General features: G+C 40.4%; 1 long non-coding RNA gene across 1 annotated transcript in view; it reads right to left on the bottom strand.

The window, feature by feature from the left end:
* Nucleotides 1–25,586, bottom strand: part of LOC139632140 (uncharacterized) — a 182,522-nt gene that overhangs the window by 112,681 nt on the left and 44,255 nt on the right. Inside the window, exon 2 of the long non-coding RNA XR_011693506.1 lies at nucleotides 9,709–9,834. This is a non-coding gene — a long non-coding RNA (uncharacterized lncRNA). The remainder of the gene's footprint in view (nucleotides 1–9,708; nucleotides 9,835–25,586) is intronic.

Genomic DNA, 25,586 nt, shown 5'->3' with positions numbered 1-25,586 from the left:
TAAACCATGGTAAGAGCTGGCTTTCTGGGTGTGGATATGAAGTCCAAAATGGAAGAAGCTAGCATTTTAGCTAATAATGTTTCATACATTTTTACTTCACTTTCACTTTGTTGGTAAATTAAAACTTTGAGCTCACGGGTCCAGTGGTTTGGGTTACAGTCAGTCGTGATACACCACAAAGCTGCTTGTTCATGAGTCTGCTTTGTTTTTAATTGGTGAGCTAGTTCGTTTTTTCACGTCTATGACATGCTCAGATTCAGCCTAGACATAGAGACTGTAGTGGAAGGTGTCAGTTTTGTGCAACATTGCTGGTATAATGTCAAAATGACTGTCAACAGGTCTTTTCTTTGTATATTTTTGCAGTAAGTATGCAAGTGTTGGATTTCTCATGCAGGCAGTGTATCCATTAACATGGGTGCCAAAATGAAAACCAAGACCAGTTCACCATGCGCACATGGCACATCCAGTGTGTCTCCGGCCTTATAATCTTCAAACAGGTAGTGGAAGAGGCCAACCTCCAGTGCTGCCATAAACAAATCAAGCAATTTCAATCAACTTTGTTTACGTCGTGTTTTTTGGTAGTAAATGCAAATATGTTTAGGCACATTTCACTTAAATCTTTCACTGTATGAGTTTGATTTGTTTTGTAAAACAGACTTACCTATTTGAATATAAAACATCCTTGTGCTCATTTAAGACCCTGTTTGCTGTGTTAGGTGTTTTTATCCAGACTTGTAGGTTAGAATGAGAGATAAAGGAGTTCAGGAGAGTCTGATACACACAGCACAACAACCTTCAGCAAACAAAAAGCTGGCCTCAATGCAGACAAACTGTTGAATGAAAGCAAAGGCCTTGTGAGAAAATCATATGAGAAGAATTCAATATTTCAAATCTGCCTTCAGGTGATTGTAAGAGCTCAGGCAATAAAGAGCTTCAGGTGCAGAACATGTCCCAGTGATTTCTACTGGAAACAGTTTTGGATTTAATATACAAGTGACTACTGTGTAAGAGTAGCGCAGTAGTAGAAGCTAGAGGTACCAGATTTGTCACCTCAACAACACTGCCAGGAAATGACAAGTTATTTCTGGAGAGAATAAAACAAGTGGACAGAAGATTTAAAAATTGGCTTCAGGTTATTTTTCCTGTTGGTTAAGGAATTTTTTTTTAAACTTTCGAGCCAGTTGCATTTCAAATAAAATATTTAATTGTGGCCTTTACTCTACGGTCTGGTTTGGGATACTCCTCAGAAGAATATCTGGCTCTTAAATTGATAGTTGGGGGTATTTGGCATGGGGTTGTGTAAGGTAGTTATCTAAAGTCAGGGTGTTACCTGCAGTAGATTTGGATCAGTGTGCAGCTGAGAGCACTAGCACAGAAGCTGAGTGAAAATGCCCATATTAAAAAGCTAATATCAGTTGAAGTGTATGCTACATTTTGAATATGTTCACTGCTTTGTCTTGTCATCAAACAGCCCTTTACTTCTACTACAGTTTGTGAATCATTGAGCCATATTACTACACACCTATGGCGCACACTGTATTGCCCCACAGATCAGCTGTTTGAGTCAGAAAGAAGCTAAGGAAAGCCAAAGGAAAGGGCTGTTTGACGGCAAGATGAAATGCAAATGTTCAAAATATAGCATACACTTCAACTGATATTAGAGAAATCAGCTGAAAACAGCTCCCTGCTGCTGGAAATGAGCATGATGCCGGGATACCAGTAATCCCAGCTACAAGAGGTTAAAAAGCTCTGGGACATTCTGCGACTCATACACATCACTGATTTGGTTCCGATGTTAATATCCAAAATACTGATTAATGGAAGTGAAACTAATTCATTGTTGTTGTGATGCTGGCTCAAATGACCTAACACATGCAGGGCCTAAGAACTTCAGATTCTGTGCATAACTGCAGGGAACTGTGGCAAAAAAATAAGAGTAGCAAAAAAACGAAGGGTAAATAAATCCTTTTTAAAGACCTGCATAATATGACGGAGGGCCACAACTGTGACTCATTACTATTATCATCCTGTCACAGCAGCCTGTCTAACTGCACTGCTGCAGCTCATTAACCCCCCTCACATCTTCACTGCACCTCTCTTGCTGATTATCTCTGGTTGGCCATGAGGCAGCAGAACACACAGATTGCTGCTTTAAAAGAAGGTGCATAAAACAGGCCTTGATGTACACAGCTGTACATCAACATAATTCACAACATCATGGTTTGTCTATCGAGCAATCCAAAACCTAAAACTTTAAGTATTTACAATCATATTAAACACAACTCTGCAAATGGTTGGCATTTTTGCTTCATAAATAGCTTGAAAATGTATTCAGTTACAAAGATAATTCTTTATTATTGTTACACAATAAATTGGTTAATGCAGCAGAATTGGAAAAAAAAAAACGGGTGATGCTTTAAAAACATTTCATTCACAGAGCACAGGGCCAAATTTTACACTCTTTGAATCTCTAAAAGCTCAGTATCACATATCAAATAAGAATTAAAAAATACTCATAAGTTAGACATTATGTGTATAAGAAAGCCAGCTCCCTTAATAAAAACTTAATAATCATTCTTACCTATTAGAGAATTTTTTTTTTTTTTTTGGACCACAGAGACAAGCTTAAGCACTTCATATCAAAATGTTGAGGTAGGTTTGAAACTGGGCAAACTTGCATGAGAACATTTTGTGTATGCGTACAGCTCAAATGTGTGATAGTAGTAATGTTTTGGAAAAGATCCTGCTGCTGTCGTCCAGAATCTACACATGTAATAGATTTAAAGCGTTACAATGTAATATTCTGCATAATATTTATATTGCAACATATAATTGTAGTAAATATAAAACAGGAATTCTGCTACATTGTCCCAGATGTAAAACTCATGTAGGTACTCGGCTTCATTGCCGGTGGGAATGTAATGAAATTCAGATATTCTGGAGGGCAGTATGCGTAAATATCAGTACAGAAATAGCTCATCAGGTGTTCCACTTTTTTGTCTACTTGGAAAAGTTCCTGATTGTCATATACAATATGAAGACATTGTTCAATCACTTTTAATGCTAGCAAGGAAAGTCAGGGTATTACATTAATGGAAGGACTCGTGCTTTTCTGCGGAAATGGAAGAAACCATTAGTGTCTCTGGGACTGAAATGTAACTTGCTGGACTTGGGTGAACAATGGGTGTCATCACATGACTGAAGTGGAGAGCCTATTCCATATAATATTTTTCTTCTGAAAAATGTAATAAAAATTCACAAAAAAAAAATCTCTAAACTTAATTGGATGTGTTTGCACATACAAAGGGATTTGACTCCACTTAGCACTCTAAAATGGACTGTGAATATTCACTGCAGTAATGAAGTTCACACTGGCACTGTAACTGAACAGGTGGAAGGGGAGAGATGCAGAGTGCCTGTAACCACATTAAAAGCCTGGTTTTTAGTGTTTCACCACACAAATGGAAACAAAAACACATTCATTGAATCCATGATGGATTTGAGCTTTAAAACTGTCTCTGAATACACCTGCATTCTGTGACAATGACTCGTAGTCACATTTATTGAGAGTCGCGAACAAACTGCAGTCACAGTGCAGCATTCAGAGGGCCGAATAAGACTGAATATAAATGCAGCCGCAAAATGTCAACAAATGGGCAGAGTTCATTCAATTTCTTGTTTTCATGGACTCAGTGTCACCTGTGTAGAACAGATGCTACAACCTCTTTCTCACACCTCTACAGCCTTTCTCTCTTTCTTAGTCCATCCCAAATGCCCTCCTCTCTATATTTTTCTCCCAAACACTCTTTTCCGTCTCTGTTTTCTTCTCCTCATCCTCTCTCTCTCCTTGTTATTCAGTTATTAAGTGTAACTCTCTTAATGCAGCATGACATGATAAAACATGAGCTTGCATAAACCAATGGACTGCTGCAAATTCACCTCCTCTCTCTCTCTCTCTCTCTCTCTCTCTATCTATCTTTCTCATTGTCTCTCTCTTTTCCTTTCTATGCACTCACTTCATGGCACACCTTTTTTGAAATCCTATTGTCTGTGCATACTGTGATTATTTATATTCCTTTTGTCCATAACATTCTAGACAGAGTTCTTTCTAAAAGTATTGCAAGTTATGCATATTGTCGAATGTGACCAAACAAGGGGGATAGAGCACTTCTGAGCCAATGCTGATTGGCTGTGAAAGTTGTGAAATGTCCCAGCTCACAGCTTAGGGTGCAGGAGGAAATGTATGAGAAAAAAAAGGGTCAACACTGTTTTGAATGATGTAAAAAGATTATATAGGCATCAAAATGCTTCAGTATGTTGTCTACTGTTTCAGATTGAAGAGTTAAAGCATACTTTTCCATTTGGAGACCTTCTAGAGAGGTTCAAGGACGTTAGTAACAAAAAACTCCACAGCTCCCATAAGGTCAGGCCAATTTCAGACAGATGTTTTTGACAAGATGTAGAAGGGATATGAAGATTTTCATTGTTCTTTGTATAAAGTGTGTCCTACTTATTGTTACCAAATATGACTTTTTTAAGTTGGGACAAAGAAATACAAAATAAATACCATGTGAACTGATGTAGGCCAGTTAATGTTGGGTTTTAGTCTCATGCTAAACAAGCACATTTTCAGAAACTTGAGGATTACCTTCCAAATGACATCTCATAAATGCACTCTGGCACTGCAGTTCTGTTGCAAGCGTTTTAATATGCAAATGTGCAAAAAATTACTTTAGCAAAGTGATGGATTTTAAGAGATTTTAAGCAAGGAATAAATGATCAGTCCTTGTCTTTTCAGTAACACTGTAGTAAACTAACGGAAATCTTCTGAATGTCTCTCACTATCACAGCCTGGCCTTTCATCAGTTATGATAGCATAGTTAACAGGTTAATTGATAAGATCAAGAGGCGGAATGACATGGGACCATGGTATCACTATTACACTGGAAAAATCAATACAAGTCTGGCTGAAAAGCTGAAAAGCCTTCCCTACTTTTATTCAAGTAAAAGTGAACCAAGGTCTATTGGAGTAAAAGAAAATGCTTCTTTAGACTTAAACTTTTAATGGATTTTTACACTCTGGTAATTTTTACTTATACTTAAGGATGAGCATACATTTTCCACCTCAGCAATCAGATCACAGCAATCTGATCTGACAAAGTCACAGTTCATCCAGATCTAAACTACTTTGGTTGGAGGTAAAACTGAAAGTTAGCACACCTGAAAACTGTTGTGAATACAGTGTTCAATCCCCCCCCCCCCCCCCCCCACCCCGACATGTGAAGTCCATTCCTGTGTGTCTCTACCAGCTGATACTGTCCACGATCTATGACATTCTGAGGGTATAGTGTGTGAGAGAGAGCGATAGGATAAGTGCTGTGTGTCTTTGTTGGTTGGTCTGAGTGCCCTCTGTGCGTGCATGCCTGTGTATGTGTGCATGCCTGTGTATGCCTGTGTATGTGTGAGTCAGGATAAGTGGTGCATGCCTTAGGTGTGTTTTGAGACCCACCCATGCATGCATTAGTCTGTGTGTGTGTGTTTGTGTGTGGGGGGCCTTGTTTTTATATCCCAGTGGGAACTCTAAACCTGAACGGACTCACCATCACCATGGGCACCAAAACTGAGGTCCCACCAGGCCCAGACTGCTTTTTAATGGTTAAGACTTGGTTTGCTGGATCAGCTCAGGGCTCACATCAGGGTTAAGGTTCTGCATTTAGTTGTGATTTAATGTTAGTGTAAGGGGCTAGGAAATGCACAGTTGTCCCCATGGGGATATAGAAACACACGTGTGTGTGTGTGTGTGTGTGTGTGTGTGTGTGTGTGTGTGCGCTGATCAGATTGATCCTGTGTTGATTTCTGCCATATCTTCCTCATGAATGATTCAAAGGACTCCAAATGGGAAATTGTCTATCTGACCAGCCCACTTTCCATCTCTGAGGCTTTCTGTCTGCCCCCCCCCCCCCCCCCCCCCCCACACACACACACACACACACACACACACACACATAATGAAATTCTCCATCTCCCATGGCATGTGCCTCTATGGGAGTATGTATGAGTGTGTTTGTAGAGTATCTGTGTGTCTGTCTGTGAGCCTCCATGCTTTCAAGCATGCATATGAGAGTGCACAAATGTGTGTGTGTGTGTGTGTGAAATCCTTGCTGTTGTTTGTGTGGGCGGGTAGTTGTGTGTCTGTATGTGTATATGTGTGTGTGTGTGTGTGTGTATGTGTGTGTGAGGCTGATCAGAGAGGCAGCCCCGGGCTGTGGCCAGATCAGATTGAGTTGGCGGTGCAGAGCAGAGAGCAGCAATCAGAAGGAGATGCTCAGCCTTAATCTGATTGTGGCTCCAAACTCTGCACACTCCCCTGGCTGAGAACCACTGAGGAGAAGTCTGCGACCACAGACAGACACACTCACAGACACACAGGTCAAACACCTACTGAAAAATCCAAATAAAGGTGCTGTTTACCCAAACACTGCATGAGACTAAAACTATCCTTGTTGCTGCATTAGTAACCAACCGCCCAAAATACAAAGATATTCATTTTACAATGATATAAAACAGAGAAACAGGATTTTGTAACAGTATTTTTTTATATCTTCAATATCAATGGATTAAATGACTAATATATGTTAATGTTATCTAATAAGAACTCCAGGAGGCTCAGGGTAACAGTAAGTTAGGTGGCAGAGCAGATTGTCCACAGCTCAGCTGGTGAACACCAACTCCACTTTGGAAAGCTCAGTCTTTCTACAGCATTTTGCCATGCTATTAGAATATAGCCCATTTATTATAAATCCTCGAACTATCTATCTATCTATCCATTAGTACGCTCTCTATCTCTGATGATATATCTGGAGACAATGCATGCTGCAATACTGCATTGGTAGAAGAGCACAGAAATTGTTTGCACATTTGGAGAAAATTAGAACTGAATCAAATTCATGATTCATTATTTGATAAATCTAACTGTTGGTTTTTATATTCCCTTTCAGTAATGACAAAATAAATGGAGAGAAAAGTTTTGCACAAGATATACAACACACAATGTACTGTGTAAATGTTATCAGTCCATGTGGGAAACCACTGAGTATGTGACACTAGAATCAAATATGAGGGGCCATCAGGGACATTATTTAGAATTACCTTGCACATCCACATGAAACTAAACTCATGCACATGCAATACTAAAACCTCACACATATACAAGTGAAAATAGTTTCACTTTTCACACATATGACAAATGACATGCACAACTGAAAAGCTCTCATAAAAACTAGTGAAACATTTAACATAAATTTCTGAAAAGCTTTTTTTTTTTTTTTTTGGGCACTGCAATCTTGGTTTATTGGTGCCAGATGTAACTGACTGAGGACCTGAGGACACTAAGCACATCCACCTACACTGGCAGCCTGACTGCACTGAGCTCTCAGCCCTGAGTTAAGCTGTACATCACTGCAAACAAGTTAGCTTCCATAATTCAAGGAGTAACCTTTTATTGTTATTGTAGATGAAATTACTGTGTGTTAGCTTACACATGATGCAAGCTTTCGTGTGCTAACTGTGTAAAAGCCCTTGGGGTATAACCACAGACTGTATAAAAAGAGTAAAACATATTAGAGCATGCTTTAAAATTGGTTCTGTAAATTTAACTTGTCTGTGTATAATGTGTATTCTCTAGAATTCTTCCAGTGAGAGTTAACAATGGCATTGTCACCATGTTGTTGGTGACATTGAGCAACGGTTACAGAACTATATCATTATCACAGTTATTGCAGCAGATGAAAACTTAGAAAGTTTAAGTTGTACCACAGAACACGTGTCTGTGTGTGATGTGTATTCTCTTGTATTCTCCTTGTTAAATGACTCCAGTTCTCAATGGCTCCTATAAGTGAGTATGTGTTAATATTTGAGTCAGCGCTTATTGGTGTTTTTTTCAGGTCCTGTTCATGACACTGTTGATGACAGGGGTCAAAACATCTAGTGGAATCATTCTTTCTCTCTCTCAACAGTAAGTGACATCAGTGTGTGCTGGGAACCATCATGGCATGTGCATCCACACAATGCCACCCAAGAGAGTATTAGTTACCTTTCCATTGGTATTTAATATGAAGCAGTACAGCAAACAGTTTTTTTTGTTTTTTTTTTTACAACAAAGCCAAATCCTCCATTTAAAAATCCTCATGTTGCACATGCACATAAGGAGAAATGTATGTTCTTCTCTCAAACTTGCACACAAGACTTGAAAATAGTGGTGCATCACACGAGATGTTATTAAGATTATCGTGCCAGAGGGAGCAATCAGGGAGCAACGGACCACCTCACATGATCTCACCTCACACAATCTCACAAGGAAGCTGATATAAATAAAATTGAGACTTGTTGTAAAATTTTGCTGTGAGAAAAAAACGCATGTTGTGACAGTGTTTGCTGTTGAGGTTGGCTCTTAATGGATTTTTTTTGTAACTGCAAACATAACCCACAGTGTCTTATGTGATGAGTGTTATTTTTGTTAATATACTCCACAAGAACTCTGATGAATAACAGCTCTTGGACTTTTTGCACCTGACCTCCATTACTTATGGAACGCCGCAATAGCGTTTTTCAACTATGCATTACAGCCGACCTACAGACTGTTGCACTATGCTCACTTTAATTGTACAGGCAGCTTTTATTCCTTTACCCAGGCTCTGGACTTTACTCAGTGTTCAGACTGCTGCACAAGATGCTGTAAGCTATTAAGTATTATTTTTATATTGTGGTCTCTCATGTTTAACATTTCTACCTCTAACTTATAGTTGTTACTAAAAATTGTGTTGCACTGGAGGTTCCACTGCCTCTTTTATACAAGCTTGTCTTGTGACAGTTCACATTTGCTTTGATTCACAATTGTTTTGTTTTTTTTGTTTTGTGATTGCACATACGTATTGCACACATGGTTTAATTAATCCATTTATAATAAATTATTTTATACATCTTTCACGTGTTTGTTGAAAATTGTTGAAATAAATGCAGTTTTTAATGTGTGAGAAATGTATTCATGAATCTCTTGCTTGAAGTTTGTCGAAGGTTTCATGGAGCATATCTGGTATGAATTTCAACAGTAGCAACATGCACAGAATTGCAATTAAGCACATACTGATGGAGGTTTATTCCTGTGTTGGCTTTAATAATCAATATATACAATAAAAATATTCATTAAATGTTTCCGTCCTTTAATACTGACAATGAAGGATCAAAGTGCTTTCTTTATGTGTCTTACTTTTTCAGGTTTAATGACACCGAAAACACAAATTCATGCCACAACATGGAACCTAATGCTTCATACAGGACATGTGGCTGCAGGACAGCGGAAGTCTTCGAGCTATCAAAACACAGAGCACAGGTATGACATCTCATTTCCTCAAAAACACTGAAGCATTCCCATTGAGATCATAATGATGTTGCACTGATGCTGGCAGTTGGAATGAAACTGTGTTGATGCTGGTAGAAATAAAAATGGTGGCATCATGATAACGGACGTCTTTAACGGTGACTGATGATTTCATGAATGAATTTCGTGAATGTTACCCTCCACACATTCAGATACACTTTCATGGAAAAGTTGCAACATGTTAGGTTTTTGTATTTTCCGCCACTTGCACCACTAAATGTTGGCACATTTAGAAAATGCACTGTGTAACCAGTTCATAAAAATGTGTCTACCTTCTTATCTGTGAGAACCTGGTCCTCCTCAAAGTGTGACTGACACAACGTTAGATGGGGTCCAGCTCTTTCTCCTCACATTCATCAACCATTGCTTCAACCTGTCAGTCCCTGCCAGGTTGATGGCTAAAAAAAACACATAAGCACAGACAAACAGTGAAAGTATAATCAGTATAGAATGTTAAAAAGTGTGGTTTCACATGTGTATATGTATGGTAATTCTAGATAATGGCCCTTCATAACCACAGTCAGATCAAACAAATGAATATTTCTCTGTTCTAATGAGACTGGAGCATCTGTGCAGGTAGAATCTGCACAGGTATACGGTAACAAAACTCTTAAACTGATGCAGGAGTGCAGTCAGTCTCAGCAGTCTGGTCCTACATCAACACTGTTGTATTGCAGGTTGGAGCCACCAGTGCCAGCAATGAACAGATTGCTGTTGCCTGCTCTCCAGTCATTGAGGTGCTGATCATCCTTAATAAGATTTCCTTCATTGTGTTGAGATGGTTCCGTCAACATTCTTCCCATGATAGGTTTAACAAAAGCCTGAGTAATTGGAAGATTTGAGCTTCTTCTGATAGACATTCAGAACTGTTTACCTCAGTGCTGGTTGAACAGGTAGTTATGGTCAGGAGACTGACAAAAAAAAAAAAAAAAAATGAAAACAACGCACACAACAATAGGACATTGTTATATCCTCATAAGCTCATGTGCACTGACCCACTGCCGGTGAGCTGCACAGAGCACAATGGGTGTAACTACAATCACCACCAGTATTGTCCTTTAGTTTGGAAAATTGATAGATAATGGAAATTACAACTAAATTGCGGATCAAATGGGGAAAAGGCAAAAACTGTGAGTGTTGGTTGGTTACAGGACCCCAAGTACCCATGAGCTTTCCTCTGACCTCCTCACCTTAAAATGGTGTTTAAGCAATAGTTATCGACGTGTTTTTACTGAATATACATAGAGAGAAATGTAAAACAGGAAAAGCAAAAAAGATCTCTAATTATCTCCACAGTCTGTGTCTATGTGTGTTACAGTACAGGAGGTTCTGGTGGACTTCAAACCCTGTCAGAGGTCACGGGGTCAGGGAGGCAGCATGAATACAGCTGAAACAGAGCAGGCAGCTGCTGCTCACCGTACAATCACAAAGTGCAGACGAGGATTGAGTCAGCGCGTCCACAGGGAATAAAATGAAGAATAGTTTACTTTTGCCAGAGGAGGAGCAAAGACAGCTGAGGTCGGATGGGATGGTGAGAGGGATTCAAATGGAAAAAAGCAGGAAGTTCCTCTTGTTAGTTAATGGTGTGTGTCATATTTAAATTTAAAACATGTTGCCAAAACAGGGCCACAGGGAGCAGAAATATTAAGACTGCCCATATTTTAGCTTAATATGCCATATGGCGGCTGTTTCTCCTCCTCCATTAGACCCTGATGAATGCTGATTGCTAAAAGACATAAATTATACAATGTTGTTGAAATGTTTCCCATTTATTTAATTTTAAAATGTTGCCTTTTTTAATTTTTTTTTTTTTTTTATTAATCATTATCATTTTTGTCATGTTTCAGTCTCTAGGGCAGCCAGGTGCCATACAGCTTTCCCTAGCTAGAGAACAGTCATGTTTACTGATGATCAGTCTGGACTGAAAGATGAATACATGACACACCAATCCTGTTTCGCTTTAAGGCTGATTCAGGTGCAACAGCTCCTGCCTGTGAAAAAGATCAAAGCAGCAACAATATTCATTTGTACTGACCTACTCAGCATACAGAGAACATGGCTACTGCCCAGTGTTCTCCAGTCAAGAGCGAGAGGAAATAGGGAGAGGGAGGGTGAGGTTGAGCAGACACGAGCACAATTCAAGGTGAAGTTTTAAAAGGGAACCAGTGTAGAGACTCTAGGTGACCCCTGTGCTTCCCCTGCTTTCCTCCTCCAGGATGAACTACAACAAAGGACAGCCCACAAACATCTGCCCTGGATGAAAAATTCCAGTGAAACAACACATTCCCAGAGTACGATAAATTATTGATGATATGAACATTTCAAGCTCGATAATTCCACTTGTCTATCATACTGGCAGAGAACAAACAGGAATAGCAGCGGGATCTGTAGATAATTGGTAATAATACTTCATTTGAAGTGCAAAATAATTTTCTGATGAATATCCTCAGCAGTTGACACCATTCCAGCTACTGTTGTCCCTGGTGTTATTTTTTTTCTCACCGCAGCGACAAAAATCAAAATTGTGATGTGTTTTCCTTTATACATCAAATTAGTTTTGAACAACCCTACACTCTGGAGTCGGGAACATTTTAGCTTACAGGATAAAACAGAGGTAGGTTTGAAACTCAGTTTCATAAGGTAAACAGCAGCACTTAGTATAAAGACCAACTTTACTGTCAGGCCAACCCCTTTTGGATTGTGGATTGAAGGCTTCAGACTCTTCCATGCATCAAGGATGCGTTGTATCAGAATTCCCTGGATACTTTCACATCTTCAAATCAAACAATCTGAAAGACTGTGACGGAACATGGTACAAGTGGGATCCAACAGGAAACCCACAGGTAATGGTGGCTATGCCTGTGTACTAGGTTTGATGTTGGCATTTCTCTTCATCTTTTACACATCTTTTCATTAAGAAAATACAGTGCATACAGAACTTCTACATATATTTTAAACTAAGAAAATGATCTTAGAAGCAGAATATCAGATCACTTTTCTTTCAGATCACCAAGTTGGAGTGTGTAGGCAAAACTGTTGTGTCTTTATTGATAAGTGATGAGTGGACACTGGGTCAAGATCAGAAGAACAAAAGCAGAGGTGAAAAAAATGCAAAAGAAGACTGTAAATAAAAGGTTATATAAAGATCATAGAAAAAAAGAAAAACATGGAGAAACATGGAAATTAAGACAGCAGGACAGAAAAAAAAAATCAAGACTATAATTAAAAATCCAAGTATATGTATGAGACCATAACAGAGCCTTTTCTCTTGGCGGTTAACGTGACAGGAGAGCATGATTTACGAAGCCTGAGGCCCAGTGTGACAGCAAGTTCATTCTATTTGTGTCCCAAGTTGGAGACGTAGAAGAAATCCTGGCCTGCAGGCATCTCTACAGGAGCAAAGCCTCAACCAGGTAAATCCTTCTGCTCATTGAAAGACCCCCCCCTCCCTTCACTCACATGGATGTACACACAGTGGCTGCGCACAAACAACAGAAACATTTTTTTTTCTCTCTATATGGAAATGATCTTCCCTCCTCCCTTGACTAGAGGAATATTATGTGTGAGGGTCAGCTACAGAGCAGCACCACTAGAGCTGCAATTCAGTATCTTGCTCAAGAACTCATTGGCAGGGTGGTACTTTCACAGTATTAATACAGAACCTGGACCTGCTTTAGAATCGGAAGAGACAAGGACATGTACATTTGTACAGTACGGGACCTTTAAAACGGCACATTTTAAGTTGGTTTCAGAAACAAAAGCACAGCAGAGCAGATATTGACCAGAGTGAACCGAACTGACAGTATTTGGCGACAGTCGGTGTGAAATTTCTTTACTTTGGTTTTTTACATATGTTGCTTTTAGACTAACCCAGTCACAGTTTGACAACATTACAATCATCCACAGAGCGCTAACAGGATTACCATATTCACTGCTCTGCTCTGACAGTTACGTCATGGCACTTGATGATATTATATGAGATCAAACTCTGTGGTGATATAAACAGAGGATATCAAATCTGTGTTTTGTAGGCCCAGCTGTTGCCAAATGTGCACTTTGAAGTGATGTAGAGCTTGTCTGGATGACAAACATGGCACTAAAGCGGTGTTTCATGTTGGCTGCTAAAATCTTAATTCGATTCAGGGCCGAAGATGGGAGGGAAACACTAAGCACTGAGAAGAAAGGTAAGAAGAAGGAGAGCTGTAGAAAAGAGGAGGGGGAAAAAAGGAAGGCAGCAAAGGAAATCAGGAGAGGAGGAAAGCATGAATGAGGGCCAGAGAGGCGGATAAAGGGATGAGAGAGGAGACTAGGAAAAGAGGAAGAAAGGACACAGAGAAACAAGGGCAGTGGAGAGAAAACACAGCAAGAGAAGGACTTTTGAAAGAAAAAAGAGAAGGAGGGGGGAAAACATAGAGGACAAGAGGACAGAGAGCAGAAAAGGAAAGAGAAGAGGAAATGAGATGGGGCAGAAGACAGAAGAAAAGGAGAGAAGGATGTGGAAGAGGACTTCAGGGAGAGATGGGTGAAGGGGAGATGAGACAGAAGGTGGTGACGGAGGGGAGATGGGTGAAGAAGGGCACAAGTGGGAGGAGAGGAAGGTCAGGGCGTCAGAGCTGGTGTCCTGCCCCTGTGTGGTCTGCAGCATTTAATAACCAACAACTCGAGGATGGAGAGAGGAGAACTGATGGAGGAAGAGGAGAGGACAGCACAAGAAAGACTGGAAGAACGTCAGATGTATCCCACAGGTGGAGCGCTCACACACTGAATGAGAGGGCAGACTAACAACAGTTTGGACAGTTTCAGATTGACTCTGGCCAAACTATGATTTTACTCCACATGATTTACACAAATCAAATAACATATTCAGTCTGTTATGGGCCACTGCTCCATCTTTGCGTTGTTTTCCAAATGTCCCAAACCTGGAAATCACCACAGAGTGTCTCTCTACAGTTCCCAGTTTTCCAGACCACACTGTGAACTGAGAAGAGATGAATAGAGGGCTTAGGGCTGGTTAGCTCACAACCCCATTCAGCCCCAAAGCCCTCTGGGTAATATGAGCAGTCTTGCACAAAGCAGATGCTACCCAGAGACCCCCCCCCCCACCACCACCACCACTCCACTCTGTCCTCAGTCACTGAGCCAAATCATTGCCCATTTGTCCCCTCACATCTCCTCTCATTCTCTCTCTCTGTGTTGTCCTCCCTCTGTTTTTCTCTCCTCCTCTGTCCTGAATCCAGCCTCATTTCTTTAATTCTTATCTGGACATATCAGCGTCTTGTGCTCTTCCTCCTGCCTCACTCTTAAATCGTCTCTCTTTTCATCACTGTCTTCCTTCTCAGTGACTTACTGATGGCTCTGTGAACGTCTGGGGTTGTTTTTTTTTTTTGTTACTTAAACTTTTTTTATCATGGTATTTGTCAACACGTTTTATCTTCCTCGCATGACATTTAAACACACAAAAAAAATACAAAACTATCAAACATTTTTGAAAAATGTTATTGTCAAATACCTCTGACAAACTAAACCATGTAAATGTCAAGTATATTGTGTAATCCACTTACCATTAAAAAAAACATATTTAACATTCTGTTCGTCTCACCTTTAACTTCTTCCTCCTCCCTCCATTTCTCTCCTTTTTTGAACCTTTATCCCCCTTTTCGCCCCCCCATGCCTTGCTCTGTTTCCATTTAATTCACTCCCTCTCTATCTTCTCCCCATCTGTCTTTAACTTTTCCTCCTTCCCTGATGACCTCCTTCAGCCTTCTTTCCTCTCAACACTTTTATCATCCTTCCTCCATCTCAAACCTTTTGCTCAGTGTTGAGTGTCTTGCGCTTGTTGGAGCCTCAGCTCCACGGGCTCCTCGTGGCATTCCCTCCCTCGGCTGACGGGAGGTGACAGAGAGCAGAGAGAGAGAGAGAGAAATCCAGCACAGAGAGGAGGCAGTGGAGGGTGGGAGGGAGGTAAGGGAAGGTTGATGGATATGACAGGAACAATGAAACCAAACAAGACAGGATGAGAGGCGAGGAGGGAGATGAGAGATGAGAGGAGGAAGCTGGCAGAATGTCACTTTACACTGAGACACAGAAACCTCAGGCGATCATCTCATGGAGCTGAGAGGAGGAGGAGGAGGATGATTGGAGATGGATGACAGAGGAGAGCATTGAAAGGGAGCTAAATGAGGGGTAAGGAGGGTAAAAGAAAATGAGAGCAGAGGGAGAGAGAGCAGGTGAAGAGGCTGAAATCGATTGGCCCTCAACCAGAATCAACAGTAATTTTCACTAGACATGAGACTGATGACTCACCCACCTGAATGCTCCACATTGATTTGCAATGTGGAAAATGTGCATGTTTGCATCAACTCTCACTAGCTAAACAGCCTTCTGCGTTCGTGCCACTTTCCATTAAGTCATTTTCTCATTCAGATATCTGTATGGCTCATCTGGAAATGAGCACGGGGGAGAGGGGGGAGAGAGTTGGAGGACAGAGGTGTGTGAAGAGACATAAGTAGTGGATGTGAAGGAGGTAAGGAGAACATGACAAATGTGACCAAACTCAAAGATTGAGAGGCAGGGGAAGACAGCACAATGAGAAAAACAAGACATGACTTTGATGTGCAGATGTCACTAGTCACATATCCACTCTGCACAATCAAAGTTCTGCAAAGCAACATTAGTGTTCATTTGAAAAAAAAAAAAATTGTATAACACAATCAGAAATCATGCAACACCAGTGAGCATGTAAGGATTCATTCTCCTTCACAGCTGCAGCCTTCATCTAAAGAGCTCAGTATTCACCACAGGGCTGGAGTCAGAGAAGAGAGCTGAGACCATTCTTGTCCTTTTTCCAGGTTCTGAATTTACCACTAGTTTTGAACTTCACAGAATCTTCAAGCGCAACAGAAATAATTAAAATCAACATTAGGAAAAAATATCATGAAAAATGTGGTCATTGGTATTAGTTTTATTCAGAAACTGCAGAGCCTATTTCTCATTATTATTCAAAAAAAAAAAAAAAAAAAAAGTCTAGTCCATCCAGTGGGGAAGTATTTACTCAAGTGTTATGTGTCAGTGAAGGAGAGAACTGTCACTACAAATAAAGTTGAGTTCTCCAGTAAACCTGTTGTCAAGTTGTCAATTTTGTTCATCACTTCACATGAAGAAAAGATGAAACAATGAAACCAGAGTCCAGAAAAAGACCAAAAATAACTTCCTGGCAAGCGTGGGTCACTGCTGTCCTCTGAGTGGCTGAGGGGGGAGTTTCCGACACACTGCTGCCGTGGAAACCAACAGTGCGTCTCATCACAGCAAGGCCAGAATCAATTTTTAACAGACTACAAGAGAGAAAGGGTGAGAGAGCGAGTGGACAGAGGAGGAGTGGAAAGCAATGAGAGTGAAGAGCAGATGCTGTGGCGGTGGAGTGTGGTGAATCAACAAAATGGTGATGGTGGAGGATACGCTGCTCATCTCTCCGCTTCCCTGTAAAGGCCTCTTTCATATCATTTACTGGGTCACATTCACATCAAAGGATCTCTGTCTGTTTGGGAGTGTGTGGGTGAGTGCTGTGTGTGTGGAGTAGAGTGCTGCCTGCATGTGTCTGACAACCTTCAGGATGTAGCGACAGTCAGATGTATCGCTGAGCTATGATAGTGAAGCACAGTACTTGCTACACAATGAGACGTAATTAGTTTGTCAACAGTCAGAGTTTTTCCAGAGCCATTTATATTGTGGAAGCCGTCCACAGCCATCCAACAGAACTGATCATAGATGTAAAAAAAAAAAAAAGAAAGAAAAAGAAAATTATCAATTAATAGCTTTTTTAAATGATTTTTGAGAAAAATTGAACAAATCACAATATCCTTGCAGGCATGACACTGACCACCAGCGTCATTAGATGTTGATGTTTGGTTGAATGCAGGTTGTGAAGTCGGGTGACCAATATTCAGGGTCAGGACCACGTCTAATGCCGGCAATAATTTGACGTAGAGTAGTGACGACAGCTGACGTTGATATGTTGCTGGTTTTCCAAAGGTCTGTCCCCGAAGTAATCTTGACATAAAAATATCAACATTCTAGTTGTGTGTGAAACCCGGCCTCTGCTAAACATCAGTTAAACATCACAGTGTCATATAGTGAATGTTGAGTTGTGACGGCAGCCTGATTTTCATTTCCAACCAAAAATGTGTTAGGAGTGTATATTTCTGACGTTACATTGATGTCTGGTCTCAGGAGGAATATATTTACATATATATATAAAACGATGATAAAATAATAAATGTTCTTATCAGTATCACCCACCACAGGTCCTGGGGATCAAACCCTGGGACTGCAGTGGTGGTTAAGATCTTGCACCGCAACTGCTGTAACTGCATTAATCATGAGACCAGATACTGTCAGTAATGTACAACGGTTCTTAATAGAACAAAGATGGATGGTTTCTGTTAAGTTTTATATTCTTATGTCACCATCACAAAGACACAACTCACCACAATCAATGAGCCACCGGTGTACATGAGTGGGGACCGTTTGAGAGTGTGTGTATATGTGTAGGTGTGTGTGATGTATACTGTATGAAGTTGGTATATGGCAGCCTTATTTATATTGTATATAGCTCTCTCTTTTCTCTCCGCCCCACAAGGCTGACCACTCATGACTCCCAACGTGATCTAGAAACACACTGTGCCTTCATGACTGCGTTCCTCATGAGTGAGTGTGTTCTTCATGAGTGTGTTCCTCATGAGTGAGTGTGTTCTTCATGACTGTGTTCTTCATGAGTGTGTTACTCATGAGTGTGATCTTCATGAGTGTGATCTTCATGAGTGTGTTCTTCATGAGTGTGTTCCTCATGAGTGTGATCTTCATGAGTGTGATCTTCATGAGTGTGTTCTTCATGAGTGTGTTCCTCATGAGTGAGTGTGTTCTTCATGAGTGTGTTCCTCATGAGTGTGATCTTCATTAGTGTGTTCTTCATGAGTGTGTTCTTCATGAGTGTTTTCCTCATGACTGTGTTCTTTACGAGTGTGTTCCTCATGAGTGTGATCTTCATGAGTGTGTTCCTTGTGAGTGTGTTCTTTATGAGTGAGTGTGTTCTTCATGAGTGTGATCTTCATGAGTGTGTTCCTCATGAGTTAGTGTGTTCTTCATGAGTGTGTTCTTCATGAGTGTTTTCCTCAGGATTGAATGTGTTCTTTATGAGTGTGTTCCTCATGAGTGTGTTCTTCATGAGTGTGTTCTTCATGAGTGTGTTCCTCATGAGTATGTTCCTCATGAGTATGTTTCTCATGAGTGTGTTCTTCATGAGTGTGTTCCTCATGAGTATGTTCCTCATGAGTATGTTCCTCATAAGTGTGTTCTTCATGAGTGTGTTCTTCATGAGTGTGTTCTTCATGAGTGTTTTCCTCATGACTGTGTTCTTTACGAGTGTGTTCCTCATGAGTGTGATCTTCATGAGTGTGTTCCTTGTGAGTGTGTTCTTTATGAGTGAGTGTGTTCCTCATGAGTGTGTTCCTCATGAGTGTGTTCTTCATGAGTGTGTTCTTCATGAGTATGTTCCTCATGAGTATGTTCCTCATGAGTTAGTGTGTTCTTCATGAGTGTGTTCTTCATGAGTGTTTTCCTCAGGATTGAATGTGTTCTTTATGAGTCTGTTCCTCATGAGTATGTTCCTCATGAGTATGTTCCTCATAAGTGTGTTCTTCATGAGTGTGTTCTTCATGAGTGTTTTCCTCATGACTGTGTTCTTTACGAGTGTGTTCCTCATGAGTGTGATCTTCATGAGTGTGTTCCTTGTGAGTGTGTTCTTTATGAGTGAGTGTGTTCCTCATGAGTGTGTTACTCATGAGTGTGTTCTTCATGAGTGTGTTCTTCATGAGTATGTTCCTCATGAGTATGTTCCTCATGAGTGTGTTCTTCATGAGTGTGTTCCTCATGAGTATGTTCTTCATGAGTGTGTTCTTCATGAGTGTGTTCCTCATGAGTGTGTTCCTCATGAGTATGTTCCTCATGAGTGTGTTCTTCATGAGTGTGTTCTTCATGAGTGTGTTCCTCATGAGTGTGATCTTCATCAGTGTGTTCTTCATGAGTGTTTTCCTCATGACTGTGTTCTTTACGAGTGTGATCTTCATGAGTGTGTTCCTTGTGAGTGTGTTCTTTATGAGTGAGTGTGTTCTTCATGAGTGTGTTCTTCATGATTGTGTTCCTCATGAGTTAGTGTGTTCTTCATGAGTGTTTTCCTCAGGATTGAATGTGTTCTTTATGAGTGTGTTCCTCATGAGTGTGATCTTCATGAGTGTGTTCTTCATGAGTGTGTTCCTCATGAGTATGTTCCTCATGAGTATGTTCCTCATTAGTGTGTTCTTCATGAGTGTGTTCCTCATGAGTATGTTCCTCATGAGTGTGTTCCTCATAAGTGTGTTCTTCATGAGTGTGTTCCTCATGAGTATGTTCCTCATGAGTGTGTTCCTCATGAGTGTGTTCTTCATGAGTGTGTTCCTCATAAGTGTGTTCTTCATGAGTGTGTTCTTCATGAGTGTGTTCCTCATGAGTATGTTCCTCATGAGTATGTTCCTCATGAGTGTGTTCTTCATGAGTGTGTTCTTCATGAGTGTGTTCCTCGTTAGTGAGTGTGTTCTTCATGAGTCTTTTCCTCATGAGTGTGTTCCTCATGAGTATGTTCCTCATGAGTATGTTCCTCATGAGTTAGTGTGTTCTTCATGAGTGTGTTCTTCATGAGTGTTTTCCTCAGGATTGAATGTGTTCTTTATGAGTGTGTTCCTCATGAGTATGTTCCTCATGAGTATGTTCCTCATAAGTGTGTTCTTCATGAGTGTGTTCTTCATGAGTGTGTTCCTCATGAGTATGTTCCTCATGAGTATGTTCCTCATGAGTGTGTTCTTCATGAGTGTGTTCCTCGTGAGTGAGTGTGTTCTTCATGAGTCTTTTCCTCATGAGTGTGTTCCTCATGAGTGTGTTCTTCATGAGTGTGTTCCTCATGAGTATGTTCCTCATGAGTATGTTCTTCATGAGTGTGTTCTTCATGAGTGTGTTCTTCATGAGTGTGTTCCTCATGAGTGTGATCTTCATGAGTGTGTTCCTCATGAGTGTGATCTTCATGAGTGTGATCTTCATGAGTGTGTTCTTCATGAGTATGTTCCTCATGAGTATGTTCCTCATAAGTGTGTTCTTCATGAGTGTGTTCCTCATGAGTGCGTTCTCCATGAGTGTGTTCTTCATGAGTGTGTTCCTCATGAGTGATTGTGTTCTTCATGAGTCTTTTCCTCATGAGTGTGTTCCTCATGAGTGTGTTCCTCATGAGTATGCTCCTCATGAGTATGTTCCTCATGAGTGTGTTCTTCATGAGTGTGTTCTTCATGAGTGTTTTCCTCAGGATTGAATGTGTTCTTTATGAGTGTGTTCCTCGTGAGAGTGTTCTTCATGAGTGTGTTCTTCATGAGTGTGTTCCTCATGAGTATGTTCCTCATGAGTGTGTTCTTCATGAGTGTGTTCCTCATGAATATGTTCCTCATGAGTATGTTCCTCATGAGTGTGTTCTTCATGAGTGTGTTCTTCATGAGTGTGTTCCTCATGAGTGAGTGTGTTCTTTATGAGTGTGTTCCTCATGAGTGTGTTCTTCATGAGTGTGTTCCTCATGAGTTAGTGTGTTCTTCATGAGTGTGTTCTTCATGAGTGTTTTCCTCAGGATTGAATGTGTTCTTTATGAGTGTGTTCCTCATGAGTGTGTTCTTCATGAGTGTGTTCCTCATGAGTTAGTGTGTTCTTCATGAGTGTGTTCTTCATGAGTGTTTTCCTCAGGATTGAATGTGTTCTTTATGAGTGTGTTCCTCATGAGTTAGTGTGTTCTTCATGAGTGTGTTCTTCATGAGTGTTTTCCTCAGGATTGAATGTGTTCTTTATGAGTGTGTTCTTCATGAGTGTGTTCTTCATGAGTGTGTTCCTCATGAGTATGTTCCTCATGAGTGTGTTCCTCATGAGTGTGTTCCTCATGAGTATGTTCCTCATGAGTATGTTCCTCATGAGTGTGTTCCTCATGAGTGTGTTCTTCATGAGTGTGTTCCTCATGAGTGAGTGTGTTCTTCATGAGTCTTTTCCTCATGAGTGTGTTCTTCATGAGTGTGTTCTTCATGAGTGTGTTCCTCATGAGTGTGTTCTTCATGAGTGTGTTCCTCATGAGTTAGTCTTTTCCTCATGAGTGTGTTCCTCATGAGTGTGTTCTTTATGAGTGTGTTCCTCATGAGTGTGTTCTTTATGAGTGTGTTCCTCTGAACCTGATCAGGGTTATCAACTGAATCATGGACCCCTGCAGTTAAAAATAACATGAGCATTTCTTTGTGTGTGGTTGTTTTTAAATACAGTAGGAAGCGTGTGATTCATGACCTGGTCAACTGCTCTTACCACAGCTTCACTGTGATAAAAAACAACACAACATATGCATCCTGTCTTCACTATATATAAATAACCTTTAATTATTTCGGGTCGAGCACAGATGCTGTGATTCAGTCACGCTTAGCTTCACACGTGAAACACATACACACTCTGGTGCAGTATGGATTCACACAATGACTTCACTTATGCAATTACAAGTCTGAAAGCAAAACTGTCTCTTACTAAATTGTTTGTGTTGCAGTGATTTGCTTTGACAAATACATTTTAGAGGCACGTAATTGCTTCCTGGATAATGTTCAATGGCAGCAACGTTTTCAATATGGATAACAAATCTGTGTAGGTTCACAAATAAACACTACAGGCACAAAGGCAGAGATACGCATTCCTTTTTTTACTTTCCTTACTTTCTTTCCTTTTTTAAGATTTACATGTTATGCAAATTACATGACAACATACAATGTTTGTAGCCACCTAGAATGACTCTTAGGCATTCCTCATGTAACGCCAGGAGGACATCAGTGCCTTCCAAATCACTGTTTCGAACTGGTTTCTAACCTGACACAGTTATGGTCACAAAAATGACTAAAAATAAATGATTACACTAAAATAAGTACTTCTTTAACAATATCACTATTTCTCTCTTTGCTCCCAGTGGACAAGAGTCTGATTTTGTACAGCCAGCAGAGGTATTCTCATATTAATGTATAATGACACGTATGGTGATTGGGGGCTTTTGCTGAAAAGACTGATGTTATATTTATTCGCAGGAGTACGTTGTCCATATTTATCAAGCCATATATATGCATGGTTCAGTCTTCATAGAAAGCAGGGGGTGTAATATGGGGGGTAACGCTGCACTCCTCCCTCTGTGCTGGAAGGCATTCATACTGCTGCATTTGTTTGTATACACAAAAAGTGATGGAGGTAAATCTGTGAATAATGACAGGGGAGAGATCTGAAAGAGGATTTCAGATCCTGCTGCTCCACACAGCTGGCCAGTCACCGCCTGACATTTCTCCATTAGTGTTTGTTTCTGATGGTGTTAAGATCTTGGCTTCAGTGTTGTTTATAATTTCATATATTGTCTTTATTTTATTTTTTTTTTATTTTCAGTTTCTGTTTCTTAATGATGAATCACCAGCAAAGAACGAATGGAAGAAAGAACAGGCCTGTGGGAACGCTTCATCCAGGTGATTATAAATTTGTGATAATATATTAATTTTATTTTTTGCTGATCTGCAGTGAGGTCAGAGGTCAGTTATGATCCACTGTCCAAATGAGGGCCACTGCCAAAGCAGGATAGATACCGGCTGATGTGGATGTTTATTGTCACATGGAGGTCACCAGCTGACCCGCTCACCTCTGTTGTGTCTCCCGCTGGATTCTACTGAACGTCTCGAGTGAAGCTAACAGCTGCTGAGGTCAATCAATGTCTTTAAATCAGCCAACTGATTGATGGGAAATAAAAAAGTCTCTGTCAGCAGAGCTGCTGCACTGCTAACTGACACCCTCTATTGATTGACTGCTGTGTGTGTTAGTATGTATGTGGACACATGGTTATATACTCAAGGTTTGTTTATTAGTGATTAGTGTGTGTGTGTGTGTGTGTGTGTGTGCATGCATGCGGAGACAGATGTTCCATCACATTATCAACATTTCCACATCTGACACTCTCAAGGTGAACATCTGTAATTAAAGTGACGATGCGCCATCAGAAGCTGAACTTACCACATCTGCAGTTATACAATATGTGATATCAATCAATCTGTGATTGACTGATTGAGTGTAGTATTTACATTTACTTCTAAAAGGCACAGGGCCTTACAGCATGGGAAAGATCAAGGAGGAAAAGTTGAGAGGGTCTGACTTACAAAGCGTCTGACTATGATACCAGAGGCCATAGCTTCTGTCCTGTCTCACTGCTTTCTTTTGACCATGACCTTTAACAGACCTTAACCAAGTAGTTGAAGTTGCCTCAACTTGACCAAACCTTACCCAGAGGGGAGGAACACTCATATGAGTCATTGTGTTCTGTTCGGTTCTGTTGGTCATAGCAGATTGAATCAGACCCCACCTTTGCTGCTCCCTCTCTTTGAATTGTTCAATCATTCAAACCACTGCAAGTGTGACTGGTTCAAGTAAGCTGACTATATTTTTTTTCTCAGTTTCTCTTCATTAAAAACAATGACCAGGTTTCCAACATCATTCAGGTTTGCAATTACCTGTGTAGATGTTTGACTAGTCAACATTCCCGGATAGCTTCTGTAACCAACTGAAGGACAGATACTGCTGGTCAGGGCAAATCAGACTTGATTTGCCCTGACCGCGCATTTTTCCTGCTGCATTTTTTAACATAAATTTTCCTTTTCTTTTCATTGTTTAGTTTTTGTTTATTTTTTTCCAGTATGATATATATTACACAGTGCACATTTGGCTTATGACAAAGATTGTAGATATTTATGTTATCTGATATCTGACGAGTTCTGCAAGAGCAGGTTAAGAATATAAAAATGTAACCTGCCTGCATCATAGCTTTCTTGATGGTTTCTGTAATATTCGGTACAGTATATTTTTGCATAAAGGACATTTGAGAGCACTGCACGCCTACTCAAAACAATTTTCTGCAGCCGCACTGGAGGAGCAAAGGAATTGAAAAATGACATATTTTGTGTGATACATTTTATGTTTGCTCACATCCTCACCTAAAAGGGCATCCAGGACCATGTTCAACTGAGAAGACAAATCATTTCTGACCTCAAAGTTTTGTTGACAGTTTTCACAATTTAATTTAGAAGTCTTGACTTCCTCCCAAGGCCAGTATGTGTGTATGTGCACTTTTGGTGTAGCAGGTGTGTGTTTGTGTCACATTTAATAAATGCATTTTGCATATTTCACCGTGACCACAGAAAATGTATTACATCCCAAAGTGAGATACCTGCTTTTTTTATGTAAAATAGTACCATATTTCCAAAACACTGGCATGCACCTCTGCTCAGTGTGTAAAGGAAACAATCATCTGTGGTTTAAAATGTTGATGTGAGAGTATCAGGAGCAACATTTTCTTTCAATGAATATGGATTTTGAGCAGCAGGTGACTGAATGAGTGGAACAGCTTCATCCCGAAGAGGAAAAGTCAAGTGTCCTGCCGACCGCTGACCTCCCTGTGGAGAGGAACAGATGACATCTAATTTTCCTTTGAGATTTAAATGAAGCTGCATGTCCGCGATTTTCAACAGAAGGACGCCGAAGCACTCTGACTTGCAGATGAGGCCACCATGACTAAGACCTGTGTGGGCTGCAGCACAAAAGTTGCTTGCCTCAATTATCAGACGTTTTATCAGTGAGTGGATGTGCTTTGGCAGGGCAATCAGTAATAAGGATTGGAGTGCAGATGGTGTGTCAGTGGAAGTTACCACTGACAGTCAGGAAGGAACACACAGAACTGAATGGAGCGACCATGGAGCTACTTCAAACAAGAAATCTAAAGAAAGTCTGTTTCTCTCTTTGATTCAGTGTCTTCAAGCCAAATGAACAAACACCAGACTCAGCAGGGTGATGTTGTCTGTGCTCTCGTGCCCCATTGTGTTTGGAGGCTGCCAAATTGACTTTTTAAAAAATACCAGCATGTGGCTCCAAGCCATTGCAGCACCTCCTGGAACCCAAACATAAAATTTCTGATAAAATTTCACCTTAAAATGATGCTGTAGTGATGCACCAAGCCAATACCAGCACTCTCTGCATTCTCCCAAAT

The sequence above is a fragment of the Trachinotus anak genome, unplaced genomic scaffold (genome assembly GCF_046630095.1).
Source record: "Trachinotus anak isolate AG129_WGS33_773 ecotype Australia unplaced genomic scaffold, CSIRO_AGI_Tana_v1 ptg000014l, whole genome shotgun sequence".
Taxonomy (NCBI): domain Eukaryota; kingdom Metazoa; phylum Chordata; class Actinopteri; order Carangiformes; family Carangidae; genus Trachinotus; species Trachinotus anak.
This window is presented reverse-complemented; position numbering and strand designations above follow the sequence as displayed.